This window comes from Solanum verrucosum, unplaced genomic scaffold (genome assembly GCF_900185275.1).
Source record: "Solanum verrucosum unplaced genomic scaffold, falcon-dt-bn FXZP01000151.1, whole genome shotgun sequence".
In the NCBI taxonomy this organism is placed as follows: Eukaryota; Viridiplantae; Streptophyta; class Magnoliopsida; order Solanales; family Solanaceae; genus Solanum; species Solanum verrucosum.
Genome location: NW_026020202.1, coordinates 1,598,334 through 1,614,354, shown reverse-complemented (window position 1 = coordinate 1,614,354; position 16,021 = coordinate 1,598,334). Strand labels below are relative to the sequence as shown.

General features: G+C 39.0%; 1 pseudogene; it reads right to left on the bottom strand.

The window, feature by feature from the left end:
- Positions 1–274: 274 nt before the first annotated feature.
- LOC125830107 (uncharacterized) lies at positions 275–15,645 on the bottom strand (annotated as a pseudogene).
- Between the last annotated feature and the right edge of the window lie 376 nt (positions 15,646–16,021).

The following is a 16,021-nucleotide window of genomic DNA, read 5'->3' as shown; positions in this document are numbered from 1 at the left end:
AAAGTCGTACGAGTTCCTTAACACCTTATCTATCTACTCATATAATTAAAATCATAATTAAATCACTCAATTGCTACTAGATTTCCCTAGGCCTTATGGACTCCAATTTCATCCAAATCTGGACTAGGTTGGGAAATCCCAAGTTACTACGAAAAAGTTTTCCGGCCCAAAATGTTTCCCCGTTGGCTTTTCTATAACGACGGAAACCGGTCATTACAATAGATACCAATTTACTCATCACTCGTCCTCGAGTGACAAACTTAGGAAAAATAGGCTAAAGAAAAGATGGAGTAGTATATGAATCGACGAACAACTGGGGATACTTGTTTTTCATGTCCTTCACGATTTCCGATGTAGCTTCCTCAACTGGACGATGCTTCCATTCAACCTTCACGAACTTAATCTCCTTGGTCCTCAGCTTACGCACATCTCGATCAAGAAATGCAATATATTTCTCATCATATTGGAGGTCCTAGAAACACAATTGATTCCTATTTGATGATGTAATCCTCATCACCATGATATCTCTTCAACATGGACACATGAAATACCGGATGAAATCCCGATAGGTTAGGAGGTAAGGCCAGTCTATAAGCCACTGGCCCTACGCATTCAAGAACCTCAAAGGGACTAATGTATCGCGGACTTAGCTTGCCCTTCTTGTCGAATCTCATCACCCCTTTCAGGAGTGATACCTTAAGAAGAACATTCTCACCAGTCTGAAATGTCATGTATCTTACCTTATGATCCGCATACTTTTCTGTCTACTCTGGGACACTAAAACCTTAGCTTGGATGTTCCTCACTTTATCTTGAGCATCTTTCACTAAATCAACCCCCAAAGGTTTCACATCTCCAGCCTCAAACCATCCAATGGGTGATCTACATCCCCTCCCATAAAGTGCCTCAAATGGTGTCATATCATTGCTGGAGTGATAACTATTATTATAGGAGAACTCACACAAAGGTAGGAACTTATCCCAATGCCTTCCAAAATCAATCACACATTCCCTCAACATGTCTTCGAACACTTGAATAGTCCTCTCTAACTGCCCGTCCGTCTTTGGATGAAAGGTTGTACTAAAAGTGAGTTGTGTGCCCAATTCATCATGTAACTTCCTCCAAAACTTGGAGGTAAACTGCGTACCCCGGTCTTAGATGATAGAGAGGGGCACCCCATGCAACCTCACTATCTCTTTCACATACACCTTAGCCAATTGTTCACCATTATAATCTGTTCTTACTGAAATAAAATGGGTTGACTTAGTCAATCTGTCAACCACTACCCAAATAGAATCAAACTTCCCTAAAGTCTTGGGAATACCAACCACGAAATCCATGGCTACCATTTCCCACTTCCATTCCGGAATTGGCATTCTCTGAAGCAAACTTATAGGCCTTTGATGTTCATACTTCACTTGTTGGCAATTTTGACACTTAGCCACAAACTCCGTTATATCCTTCTTCATGCTCGGCCACCAATAAATTCGCTTCAAATCTCGGTACATCTTGGTCACACCTGGGTGAATGGAATATCGCGAACCATGGGATTCCGTCAACAATTTTGGAATCGGGTCATCAACTCAAGGAACACAAATACTTCCTTTAAAATTGAGAACACCTTTCGCATCAAGAGTGGTCTCTTGTGCCTTACCAATTGCATCTTTCTTCTTGAGTTCATTCAAATTGTCATCCTCAAATTGTTTGGCCTTGATCTCCTCAATGAACGTGGCCCTAACTTCAATGCTAGCTAACACCCCACCTTTTTTTTAGATGCCCAACTTCATGAATTTAGACTCCAAGGTCTGAATTTCCTTAGCCAAAGGTCGCTTGGTTATACTCAAGCAAGCTAGACTACCCATACTCACCTCCCTTCGACTCAAAGCGTCTGCCAAAACATTAGCCTTACCCGGATGGTATTGAATGGTCACATCATAATCCTTAAGTAACTCTATCTACCTCCACTGTCTCAAATTAAGATCCTTTTGAGTGAACACATGCTGCAAACTACAATGATTAGTAAACACCTCACACTTAACACCATAGAGGTAATGCCGCTAGATCTTAAGAGCGAACAATACTGCTTCCAACTCCAAATCATGTGTTGGGTAATTCCTCTCATGCACCTTCACTTGACGTGATGCATAATCTATAACATTTTTATCCTGTATCAACGCAGCGCCCAAAGCAGAATGTGAAGCATCACAATAAACAATAAAATCTTTACCTTCAACCGGTAATGCTAGAATACGTTTAGTGGTCAAAAGAGTCTTGAGCTTTTGAAAGCTCTCCTCACAATTTTCAGTTCATTCAAATGGTATCTCCTTTTTGGTCAAATTTGTCAAGTGAGTGGCAATAGAAGAAAAGTTCTTCACAAATCGACGATAGTAGCTAGCGAGCCCCACAAAACTCCTAATTTTAGTCACAGAACTTGGTCGAAGCCAATTCCTAACTGCTTCGATCTTTTGAGGATCTACCATTACCCCGTCTTTCGAAACTACATGCCTCAAAAATGCAACCGAAGTCAACCAAAATTCACACTTAGAAAATTTTGCATACAATTTTTGTTTTCCTAGAACACCCAGAACAATACAAAGATGGTCGGCATGCTCTTCCTCACTTTTCGACTACACGAAAATGTCATCAATAAAGACTATAACGAACGAATCAAGAAATGGCTTGAACACACCGTTCATTAGACTCATGAAAGCTGCAGGCGCATTAGTCAAACCCAAAGACATAACTAGAAACTCATAGTGCCCACAATGAGCTCTAAACGTCGTCGTGGGCACATCCTCAGGCTTAATATTTAACTGATGGTAGCCAGACCTTAGATCAATCTTAGAGAAAATTGATGCACCTATCAATTGGTCAAAAAGATCATCTATGTGAGGCAATGGGTACTAGTTTCGAATGGTGACCCTATTTAATTGTCGATAATCTATACACATCATCATACTACCATCTTTTTTCTTAACAAACAAAATTGGAGCACCCCATAGGGAAGCACTAGGACGAATGAATCCCTTATCAAGAAGTTCTTGGATTTGAGCTGTGAGCTCTCTTAATTCTATCGGAGCCATGCGGTAGGGAGGGATGGAAATGGGACGAGTACCAGGTTCTAGATCAATGCAGAAATCTAAATCTCTATTCTGAGGCATACCAGGAAAATCTGTAGGAAACACTTTTTAAAATTTTGTCACCACAAGAATAGACTCAATAGATGGAGACTTAACCTTAACATCTCAAATATAAGCCAAACAACCCTGCCCTACCAGTTTTCTAACCCGAACGGAGGATATGATCTTAGCTTGGTTAGGTTTGTACACCCCTTCCCACTATAATTTTTCCCTTCCCAGAATTTCTAGAGTTATAGACTTAGTATTACAATTAAGCACGGCATAATATGGGGACAACCAAGTCATTCCTAAGATTATATCAAAGTCAGTCATATCCAAAATCACCAAATCAACCCAAGTCTTAAAACCCATAAACAAAATAGGACAAGCACAATAGACGTGGGTGACTATGACAGACTTTCCAACTGGGGCAGAAACATGGATCGAGGCATCAAGTATATCACAAATCATAGCAAATGCTGAGGCAAAATGCATGCACACATAAGAATAAGTAGAACCCTGATCAAATAACACATTAGTCATCCAGTCACAGACAAGAATAGTACATGTGATCACTGTGTCAGATGCCTCTGCCTCAGTCTTTCCCGAAAAGGCGTAACACTGAGCCCTATCATCGTGACGAACGACTTCCCTACCTGGCTTCACTTCACCCCTTCCTGTGTTACCATTTCCTCTACCTCCGTGACCTCGTTGATTTCCTCCTCGCCCACCTTGTGGACGCCCTCAACCATTATTACCATTTACCGCGGGTACCACTACTGTAGACTACTGTTGCGCGAAATCCAGCATGCTAGAGCGGGGATAATCTCTCCTCATATGCCCAAGTTCTCCACAATTGTAGCATGTACGATCAAAAGATGGCATGCCGCCTGCCAAAGGTGCAGCTCCCTGGCTATCCTGAATCAAATTTTGAGGTGGAGTTCCAGAGTTATTACCTCTAGAAGCAGGCATAGAGGATTAAATTAGTCGGGCTGCAAGAGTTTGCCTCCCTAAACCTCTGGAGTAAGATCCCTAAAAGTTACCTGAATTTTTGGCTTTCTTAGCCAATGCCTTAGCCTGACTGTCTCGCCTCATCCCCTCCACTTTCTTCACAATGTTTGTCACTTCATTAAAACTTTTTCCTGCAGAGGTCATATGAACAGACAATACCTGTAACTCAGAATTCAGTCCCCTAACAAACAAATGAATCCTCTTTTCCTCAGTAGTCACCAATTGAGTAGACTATCTAGACAAAGCATGGAACTTAGACTCATAAGTAGCCACAGTCGTACCACCTTGCTCCAAAGCCATGAACTCATCTTTCTTACGATCTCTCAAAGTCTGGGGCACATACTTTTCTAAGAACGGAGCATGAAACTGAGTCCAAAAGAGTGGGGGTAAAGTTGAAGATCTGTATTCCACATAAGCTCTCCACCACTGATTAGCCTCACCCTAAAACTGGAAGGTCATGAACTCTACTCCATACTGATGGATAATTCCCAACTTATGAAGCCTCTCATAGCAATCTAAAATAAACTCATAAGCATCCTAACTTTCAGAACCAAGAAATACAAGACGTTTTAGTTTCAAAAACTTAGACAACATTTCATGCTCATTACCAGTCATAACAGGACCATACAAAGGACGGAAGAAAGCATCATTACCTATTTTTCCACCCACCTTGGGGACAGTGTTATCAATAAGGGGATGGGCGGGAGCCTGAGTTGCTTGAAAAGAGGGAAGCACTCCAGGACCAACCAATCCTTTCAAGAATGACATAATTTGTTGAGCTAAAACAGGGTCTAAGGGAGGGATACTTGTAGTCTCAGCTTGCACCTCTTCCTCTTGTCCAACATCCTCCTCATTCTCAACCTCCACATTCTCCTCTATATTTTTCTGTTGCGCGGGAGGGTTCTCATTTCTAGGAGCATTCTCAACAGGAGCTCCATCCCTAGTAGGTGTTACTCTTCCACGGCCTCTACCCCTTGCTATTCCTCTACCTATGCCTCGATCGCGACCTCTCACTGAAGATTCCTTAGCTGGAGCATTAACGGGAGCTACGGGCCTGACGTCGTTGAATCTAGTGTTAACCATCTGCGGACAGAAGAGTGAAGGAGGTTAGATACCAATTTGAATCGCCAGATACCAATTGGAATCAAGTTATAGCACGAAAGGAGACAAGAGAAAACAGAGAGATTTCCTAAAGTCCTATAGCCTCTAGAAGAAAACTACACACGTCTCTGTACCGTTCTGCAAGACTCTACTAGACTAGTTTTGGTACATCGAGATCAACAAACTTAGGCTCTGATACCAACTTTGTCATGACCCAGACCATCGTGATAGGCACCCACACTAACCCTCCGGTGGGAGAACCATAAATACTAATTAGCTAACCAACTTTAATAAAAATACTAAGGCATTTAAGTAACGGAAGTAAGTTGAATGCTAAGAAAAAATATAGGGAGTTCCCATAAACTCCAACAAAAGTCTAACAACTAAACAAATGCGGAAGTAACACCTAGAACATGAAAGTCAACATACCAAAACTCTAACAAGATCCATAAGTCTAACAAGAGGAATTACAACCCTAAACTAATGTACTAATAACTAACTAGAAAGTCTAAGTGCGAAATGTGGACTTAAACAGAAAGAGAACTCATGGCAACCCGAAAGAACTAGCTCACTATTGAATTTGAACGATCATTGATCTTCTAAGCGAGGTTTCTCAATAGCTGCCTAAAGATGCCCTATACTCAACAAATAAAGATCAAGTGCAGTATCAGTACACAACCAGAGTGTACTGGTCGGATCACACGGCTATCCCACTAAGTCCAACATACATAAGTCATTACAACATAATAATAACATGCATACATCGAACATATACAATATCAATATCATTTACGAATAACGATCAAGTTCATAATTCTCAATTACACAGTTATGCCAAGTCAATGGTCCTCTCATGGAACTCAAACCCAAACTGTTAGTGTACCGGTCCATGGTACCCGATCCAATGTTTATGCTGGAACGTGGCAACCGATCCCATATTTATGCCAAAAAGTGACAACCGATCCAAGTTAGTGTGTCGGAACGCAACACCCGATCCATTCAACAAGCCACACTCACAAGTATATTCTCAAATAATATAATCAAGTCATGATTCATGCCATTCATCATGAATCTATCCTCATTTACAATTAGTGTGATCAATAATGCAACTGTCGCATACATACATATATTATAATGAAGCAAGAACAAACATGCATCACACAACATGAAATCACAATCATCACCTACCTCGAAACAAGCTTAAATCCCCTAAGAAATTTAATTCTTCCCTTTCTAGATTTGTTATGCTTTTTCTTGGTCTATAAACAATTAATATAATACGGAAATCAATAAACAATAACTAATTACCTAAATTACCAACAGTCTTATCAACCCGAGATCAAACCCATGATCCCAATATCCCAATTAGGGTTGTTTCCACCATAAATTCTAGATCAAAACCCTCCCCCATCAATAATTACCCATTAGATTACGTTCTACGAATCAAAAAATGGATTCAGGGAGTTAAAACCTTACCTTTAGCCTCAAGAATGGTGAAAACCCTTCAAGAAAACATCTGGGTTCATTCCTTAGCTCTCAAGTTTGAAAATTGCAGAATAAAATGTTTTTGGGTTTTATTTCTGACTTTAAGTCGCGTCTGTCCCGCTATGGCAGCACTCACCACACTACAACGGCCCCATCTTGGTTGCAGTAATCCCACCTGAGCGGCTTGCACGAAAACAGTGAGCATATTAATAAGTCCAATACCCCAATTTCAGAACACACCTTCAACCAATGACACTCAGAAACTACCATTTCATGCTAAGATCAGTTTCTGGAGTTCTACTCACTCGAATTCAATTTTGTAAAGTCATACGGGTTCCTTAACGTCTTAGCTATCTACTCATGCAATTAAAATAATAATTAAATTATCCAATTGCTACCAGATTTACCTAGACCATACTGACTCCAACTTCTTCCAAATCTGGACTAGATTGGGAAATCCATAGTTACTACGAAAAAGTTTTCAGGCCCAAAATTTTTCCCAGTTGGCTTTTCTATAACGACGAAAACCATTCATTACAATACCTCTTCATACTACTCCACCAATAGACTTCTCTCATGTCACGATACATCTTTGTGGAACCCGAATGGATAGAGTATTTGGAGCTATGAGCTTCCTCCATGATCCTCTGTTGAAGCTCATCCACCTTGGGTACACACAATCTACCTTGATACCTCAACACACCATCTCTCGCTTGTTCAAAAGCCTTGACTTTCTGCTTATGAACATTTACCATCAATTCAAGAAAAATAGGGTCTTGGTCTTGTTTCTCTTTCACTTCGGACACTAGTGATGATTCAGCCCCATTCATCACCACCACTACACCATCATTGGAATCTATTAACGGGACTCCCAATCGTGCAAGTCTATGCACAACTTTTGCTAACTCTTTCTTGCCTTCCTCAACATGGGAAGTACTGCCCATAGATAATCTTCTCAAAGCATCAACAACAACATTAGCCTTACTTGGGTGTTATAGAATACTCATGTCATAATCCTTAAGTAACTCCAACCACCTTCTCTGTCTAAGATTAAGTTCTTTCTGACTGACGACATACTGAAGACTCTTGTGATCGGTGAACACATCAACATGAACACCATAGATATAGTGACACCATATTTTCAAAGAAAACACTACATCAACCAACTCTAGATCATGGGTTTGGTAATTCCTTTCGTGAATCTTAAGATGTCCGGAGGCATAAGCTATAACTTTTCCATTTTGTATCAATACACAACCTAGTCCAACTCTGGACGCATCACAATACATAGCAAAACCTTGCGTACATTCTAGTAAGGTTAATATTGGGGCAGTAGTCAACCACATTTTCAATTCCTAAGAACTTTTCTCACAAGATTCAGACCATTGAAATTTTGTTGTCTTTTGAGTCAGCTTAGTCAAGGGGGATGAAATACATGAAAACCCCTTGACAAACCTCCTATAATAGCCATCCAATCCCAAGAAACTCCTAATATCAGTTAGAGATGTGGGTCTAGGCCAATTCTGCACTGCCTCCATCTTCTGAGTGTCAACTTGAATCCTATCACCAAAAACAATGTGGCCTAAGAACTCCACTAACTCAAGACAAAGCTCACACTTAGAAAATTTGGCATAAAACACCAAATTCTTTAGAGTTTGGAGAACTAATTTGATGATGGCCTGATCTGAGGTCTATCTTAGAAAAGCAATTGGGAACCCTGTGTAACACCCCAGAAATTTTTTGAACTAAGACTCGAACCGTTCTTCGTAGTCAGTGAGATTTTACCAAGAAATTAAAATTTTCTTAAGTGTTAAGGTCATTAAATGTAGCATCTTGAGTTCCAAAAAGAATTAAATTGGAAATAGCAAAAATCTGAATATTTGCAAAGCTAAGCTAAGTATGAGTTTTGGGTCAACTTCAAACGACCATAACTCCTAGATCAGGATGAGTTAGTTGTGATACCACACACCGTAGGGAAGATCATTTAATTATCTTTCCAACGCCACCAAGTTTTCTCATTTTCGAGTTCGTATGAGGGAGATATGTCCATTCGAAGTTGGGCTTCAAGATAAGGAAAGTCAAAACCGGATTTTAGAGGGGTATTTTGGTCTTTTCCTTACCCAATCAGATTTAATTCGTTTTTAATAATATTTTATGGGTCTAATCTGATTAGGTTCAGTTTTATAATCCTAGTTACGCCTATGGTTTTAGTTGAGAGTTCAAGAAGAGAAAAGAGGAGAAAAGATAAGGGATCAAAGCGTTCATCGAAATTCTTGAGAGTTGTTGCGGATTGTTGCCATGGGTTTGATCCCTAAGAGGTATGTAAGCTTCCATAGTGTTGGGTTTGTTCACCCACACGCCAAACATTCTTTTCAGCGAAGTTTCATTCTCAAAAAGTTGAAGGATTTAAGTTCTTGATAGGTGTTCTTAAAGCTCATTCTAAATCTTGTTTTGTTGGGGTTTTGATGATTTCTTGAGATGAAAGTGATTGTTTTGAGTGTTGTTTTGAGTAGATTAGTGTGTACTTAGGTTGGGTAATTGAATCTAAGTAAAACCTGAGAAAAGAAATCGATTAAAAGGAATTTAAGGGTATAAAATGAGAGGAAAAGTTCGTCAGTTTTGCCTAGGGCAATGCTGGCGCGACACACCCCCGTTGCGACAGGAAGGCTGGGGCAACGCGCCAACAGTGCACCAGAAACGAGCCCTAGTAAATTGGGGTCTAGCGCAATGCGCTAGGGACGCACCCAGATCGGCATTTTTCACCAGTTTTTCATCGTTTAGCCTATTTAAGTTATTATAAAGTGTCCTAACACATTCCATTGAATCTAACTACTCTAAATGACTTCTAAACATCTAGAAATCATCCATGAACATGAATCATAACCTTGAATCAATAAATCCAAATTCAAGGTAGAGTTAAGAGTTAAGCCTTGAGAGTTCTTCTGAACATTTGAGATAGTCCCTTTGAGTTTTCTTTGAATAACCTTCTGCAAATTTAAATAACTTGTTTCAAGACTCGAGCAAGTGATTATGAGAATGAGGAGAATGTATTCATGAGTCCACTTTATCATCACGATATCCTTCCTACCATGAACCATAACTCTTGATTTCATAATTCACATTCAAGAGAGAGTTAAGAGTAGAGTTCAAGAAATTCTTTGAGTTCAATTGTTAATCCTTTGAGATCCATCATCTATTTGAGTTAAGTTTTGAGGAAATAAGTGAGACAATGAGAAGAGTCGTATACATGAGTTCCTTATTGATATTTTGACCCTTGAGTCGAGTCGTTCATGCCCATAACTTCCGCATGAATTTCATAAATTGAGTATCATTGAGAGTAGTAGTATTTTCAAGTTCTTAGTCTTCAGTATCGAGTTCCTAACCCTTCAGAGATTATAATCCTAATCATAGGACTATTACGTTATTACCCATGAAGTCCATGAGTTGAGTTATTCACGCCCATAATTTCGCATGAATTTTATAAGTCGAACAGTCTTGAGATGAGAAATATCTTTGAGTCATTGAGTTGACTAGTTCATGTTCATAATTCCGCATGAACCCTCTGAGTTGAGCATTCTTGAAGTGAGTAGTATTATTCAAGTTCTTGAGTTCCGAGTATTGAGTTCTATCTATGGTTATTGAAAACCTTGCATTGAGTCGTTCACGTCCATAATTCGGCATGAACCATATTTTAAGAAGTCTTTTACAAACGTTTTAACTTTGTTTTAAGACTTAAGTTTTGAGTTAAGCAAAAAGTAAAGAGTAAAGAGTTGAAGTTCATTTCTTCAAAAGTATATGGGGACTAAGTATTCCCAAAGAGATTTAAAATGTTTTCACATTTAAGTAAGTACGGAAACTGAGATTTCCAAAGTGCCTTCGGGCTAGTTTTCAAAAAAGAGTAATCGCTTTCTAAATGAAGCAAGAGAGGAAACTGAGATTTCCAAGATAGCTTTTGAGCTAAGTTTTTTTCTAACACTAATCTCAAATCACAGAAAGAAGTATGTTTTTTAAACAGAAAGAGCTAGTATATTTTGGGAGTAGTATTGAGCACCGATATGGGGGAGAGTTCAGATAACTCACAGCCCCCATAAACCATGTAGCCATCATGGGTAGAAAAGGGTCATACCTTTTAGATGAATCCTTTTCGCATAGACTAGTGGATCCACTTAGTAGTTCAGGTCCTATACATGTGGCAAGGTATAAGAAGCGCTGGCAGCGTGAGGAAGGTCGTTTTGTCATCACAATAGCTCTTATGTGAAGGTTATTTGTTAGAGAAACTCCTAGAGCAGTATTTTGTATTTGTATATACATTAGATTATTTGTATTTTTAAAAACATATCAGAGTTATATGTATCTTTGCATACACACAGAGTTGTCTTCATGTTTTTAAACAACTTTCATTTATATTGCACATGTTTTAAATTGCTTTATATTAAAATGAGTTCAATTATGTTAAGTTGAGCCAGGTAAGTTCTTCAGTTTCTTTCAGATTCTTTTCAAGCTTATGTTATGCTTTGCAGACACAGGTATTCAGGATCCTCAACAGGAGCTTCGTTGATACATCTGAGAGTTCGAGTTAGCTATGGTGAGCCTCCTTGCTTATGAAGGATTTCATTTACCTTTCAGTTATATCAATTGTTATGATGTCGTGGGTCTTGTCCCGACTTCCATATTTATGAGTTAGAGGCTTCATAGATAGTCAGTACAGTTGAAAAGTTTGTATTATTTATTTTATTAAATGTTTTAAAGACTTAAGTTGCATATTTTATGGCGAGTTGAATAATTTATTTTATTTGGAGTTTTCTTTTGAGTTAAAGCTTTCTATTTGAGTTTCATGAATTTTATTAGTTTTTAAGCTTTGTATGCTTAAGTTAGTCTTCCGCTTGAAGTAAGCCAGGATGAGGGTTCGTTTGAGAAGCAGCAATGGTTCTCGAATACCGGCCACGTCCAGGGTGTAGGGTCGAGTTGTGACAAACTTAGTATCAGAGCACAGAGTTCAAGTGTCCTAGGGTGTCTATGAAGTCATGTTGATAGGATGTGAGGACCCCACTTCTATAAATAAGGGACTACAGACATTTAAGAAAAGTTTCCCTTCTTTCATACTCTTAATCGTGCAATAGAGATATGTCATATAGATTTTATTCTTACTCGTGCGTTTCTAAGAATCATTTGACTACCCATCATACTAGATGTGGTTAAAAAGCAGAGTCAGTTCTTTGTTGATGAGTTGTTCTTAGCAAGAGTTTTGAGGAAGTCATGAGACTCCACAGGGGCTTGAGAGAAGCCTATGAGTGAGTTAAGTGTTCAGTTTCAGAGGAATGCACCTATAATTATATGAATTGTACCTTTGAGCTAAAAACAAGTTATATTATTTTCCTTAAGCCTTGTTTCAGCTGAGATCCTTATGAGGAGGTATGTTTAGAGCTTGGGTAATATTTCCACCCCAAAAGGTAACATGAATTACGAGATCATGAGCAGTAGTAGTGAAAGATCCCAGAGTTAGAGGAAAGTATGCAGAGGTTTAGTAATCTTACAAAGCGAGATAGTGATGAGGCAAGCTATGTTATTATAGTCATGCACCCCGTAAGTTATTGATGAGGAGTTTTCCCTTATGGGTAGGGTAAAAGTTACTAGTCAAGATGAGATAGAGTATATATTTGTTAACCAAAATAGAGTTGGTGTCGATGTGCCATCGTATTAGAGGATACTAAATTCATGTGTTGAATAAGAGAGTGGGGTATTTATGAAGTGATAGATCTAATCTAGGCTTATGATTTGTTTGAGAGGGTTATGATGTTCAGAAGGTTATAGAACTGATCAAGTAATGAAGTATAGTATAGTAGGTGAGCAATCGTATTGATATTCAGGTTTAGTAATAAACATTAATCTTGAATTTGAGATTAGTGTCATGATCAAAAGAATGGGAACATGAGGGTGATGATGTTAGTCTTGATATTTGATCTGGTAGACTTGACATAGAGTAAGTGAGGAATTGAGATGTTAGCTGAATAGATATGAGTGGTACAAGTGAGAGATCCTAACCTTCAGATAAGGGCAGTGAAGTGTGGCTAAGTCACAAGAGTAACTAAAGCGTTAAGAGGTGTACCGAGAGGGTATGTAATCAAAAGAGGTTAAGAGAAACATCTTTGAAAGAGGTCTCAGTACCTGTTTATGGAGAGTTTAGTAGCCATAAGATAAGTATTTATGGGGACTAGGCATTCCCAAAGAGATTTAAAATGTTTTCACATTTAAATAAGAACGGAAGCTGAGATTTCCAAAGAGCCTACGGGATAGTTTTCAGAAAAGACTAATCACTTTCTAAATGAAGCAAGAGAGGAAACTGAGATTTCCAAGATAGATTTTGAGCTAAGTTTTTTTTAGCACTAATCTCAAATCACAGAAAGAAGTATGTTTTTAAAACATAAAGAGCTAGTATATTTTGGGAGTAGTATTGAGCACCAATATGGGGGAGAGTTCAGATAACTCACAGCCCCCATAAACCATGTAGCCATCATGGATAGAAAATGGTCATACTTTTTAGATGACTCCTTTTCGCATAGACTAGTGAATCCCCTTAGTAGTTGAGGTCCTATACATGTGGCAAGGTATAGGATGCGTTGGCAACGTGAGGAACATTGTTGTATCATCACAATAGCTCTGATGTGATTCTTGTCTGTTAGAGAAACTCCCACAACAGTATTTTGTATTTTTATATACATCAGATTATTTGTATTTTTACATACATCTCAGAGTTATATGTATTTTTGCATACATACAGAGTTGGCTTCATGTTTTTAAACAGCTTTCATTTATATTGCACATGTTTTAAATTGATTTATATTGAAATGAGTTCAGTTATGTTGAGTTGAGCGAGGTAAGTTCTTCAGTTTCTTTCAAATTCTTTTCAAGCTTATGTTATCCTTTAGAATTCCCCTAACATGCTTGTACATTCCACTTACTGAGCCATTTGGTCTGCATCTTCTCATGATGCAGACACAGGTATTCAGGATCATCAACAGGAGCTTCGTTGATACATCCGAGAGTTCGAGTTAGCTATGGTGAGCCTCCTTGTTTCTGGAGAATATCATTTACCTTTCAGTAATATCAATTGTTAGGATGTCGTGGATCTTGTCCCGACTTCCATCTTTATCAGTTAGAGGCTTCATAGATAGTCAGTATAGTTGAAAAGTATATATCATTTATTTTATTAAATGTTTTAAAGACTTAAGTTGCCTATTTTATGGCGAGTTGAATAATTTATTTTATTCAGAGTTTTCTTTTGACTTAAAGCTTTCTATTTAAGTTTCATGACTTTTATTCAGTTTTTAAGTTTTGTATGTTTGAGTTAGTCTTCCGCCTGATGTCAGCCAGGATGAGGGTTCGCTTGAGAACCAGCAATGGTTCTCGAGTGCCGGCCACGTCCAGGGTGTAGGCTCGGGTCGTGATACCCTGAAGTTGATCAGATAGATCATCAATTCTTGGAAGGGGATACTTATTCTTTATGGTAACCTTATTCAAATGGCTTTAATCAATACACCTCCTAAGAGAACCATCTTTCTTCCTCACAAATAAGACCAGAGCACCCCAAGGTGAGACACTTGGTCGAATGAAACCTTTATCAAGAATTTCAACTGCTATTTTAACTCAGTAGGAGCCATTCTATATCGAGGAATAGAGATAGGATGAGTATTAGGAAGAATATCTATACCGAAGTTTATTTCTCTCTCATGAGGGACTCCAGGAAGATCATATGGAAAGACCTCTGGAAACTCATTCACTACTGGAATTGACTGAATAGGTGGTGTCTCAACACTAGAGTCATTAACTCTGACTAAGTGATAGATGCACCCCTTGGAAAATAACTTTCTGGCCTTAAGGTACAAACTGAAACGACCCTTAGGCACTACTGAACTACTCATTCACTCAAAAACTGGCTCATTTGGAAACTGAACTAGACTACTCTAGTTCTACAATCAAATAAGGCATAACAAGCATGAAGCCAGTCAATACCTAGAATAACATCAAAGTCCATTGTATCTAGCTCGACTAAGTCAGCCATGGTGTCCTTGTTATTGAAAAAAATGGTACAATCATGATAAACTCTCTCAGCTATAATAGACTCACCAATAAGTATGGAAACACTGAAGGGCTTAAGAAGTTGTATGGGAATAACATCGAACCTCATAGTAATATATGGAGTCACAAAAGATAGACTCGCACCAGGATCAAGTAAAGCATAAACATCAAAAGTAAAGACTTTGATCATACTAGTGACAACATCAGGTGAATTCCCTTGCTCTTGGCAACTGGTGATAGCATACAGATGGTTTGCCCCTCCACATGTCCCTAAAGTAGCTCCTCTAGGTGCAGCTCTGTCTAGCAGAGCCACTGAAGAAGATTGGGCTTTATTGCCCCCATTTTCATTACATTGCCTGTTCTTAGGGAACTCTCTCATGAAGTGACCATTCAGACCACACTTGAAGCAACCAGTGGAGCCATAACGACATGCTCCTGGGTGGTTCCTACCACATTTAGCACATACAGGAGTCTCATTACCTCTTTGTGCCACACTACCTTGAGATTGCGCAAGTCTAGCTCTGAAATTCTGAGAATTTTAATTCTTAAACTCACCTCTATTCCTTGGTGTAGGTGCCCTAGCAGATGATGGATCATGTCCATTTTACTTTTGTTGAAAAGATGACCGATTCGCATTACTCTTCTGCTGCCCGGACTCATTTTGTTGTCTTTGCCTTCTTGTTTCGAAACTCTTCCCTATCTCTTAACTTATCTTCTTTAACCTGTTGCACATGGATCATCAACCTACCAATGTCTATGTCCCCTATTAATATTGCAGCCTTACCCTCTTTGCTTGCCAAATGAGACAACCCAGATACAAATAAACGCATCCTGCTCCTCATGTCAGCAACCATCTCCGGAGCATAGCGGGAGAGTTGAGTGAACTTGAGGCTATGCTCATAGATTCCTGCTTAAGAGTGAGGAATTCCCTTACCTTTGCCTCTCTTAATTCACGGGGAAAGAAACTCCCCATAAAGGCCTCTTAGAACACATCCCAGCTAGCAATTGGTGCACCCTCCGCTCTACTCTTCTCCCATTGGTCGTACCAAACTCTAGCAATACCCTTCAGTTGGTATGTAGCTAGTTCCACATGCTCAGCATCAACAACATGCATAACCTCAAACACCTTCTGCAACTCCTCCATAAAGTTTTCCAAATCCTCAGTGACACTTAAACTAGTGAAGTATGGAGGATTCATCCTTAAGAACTCACGGATCCTGGATGTATCAG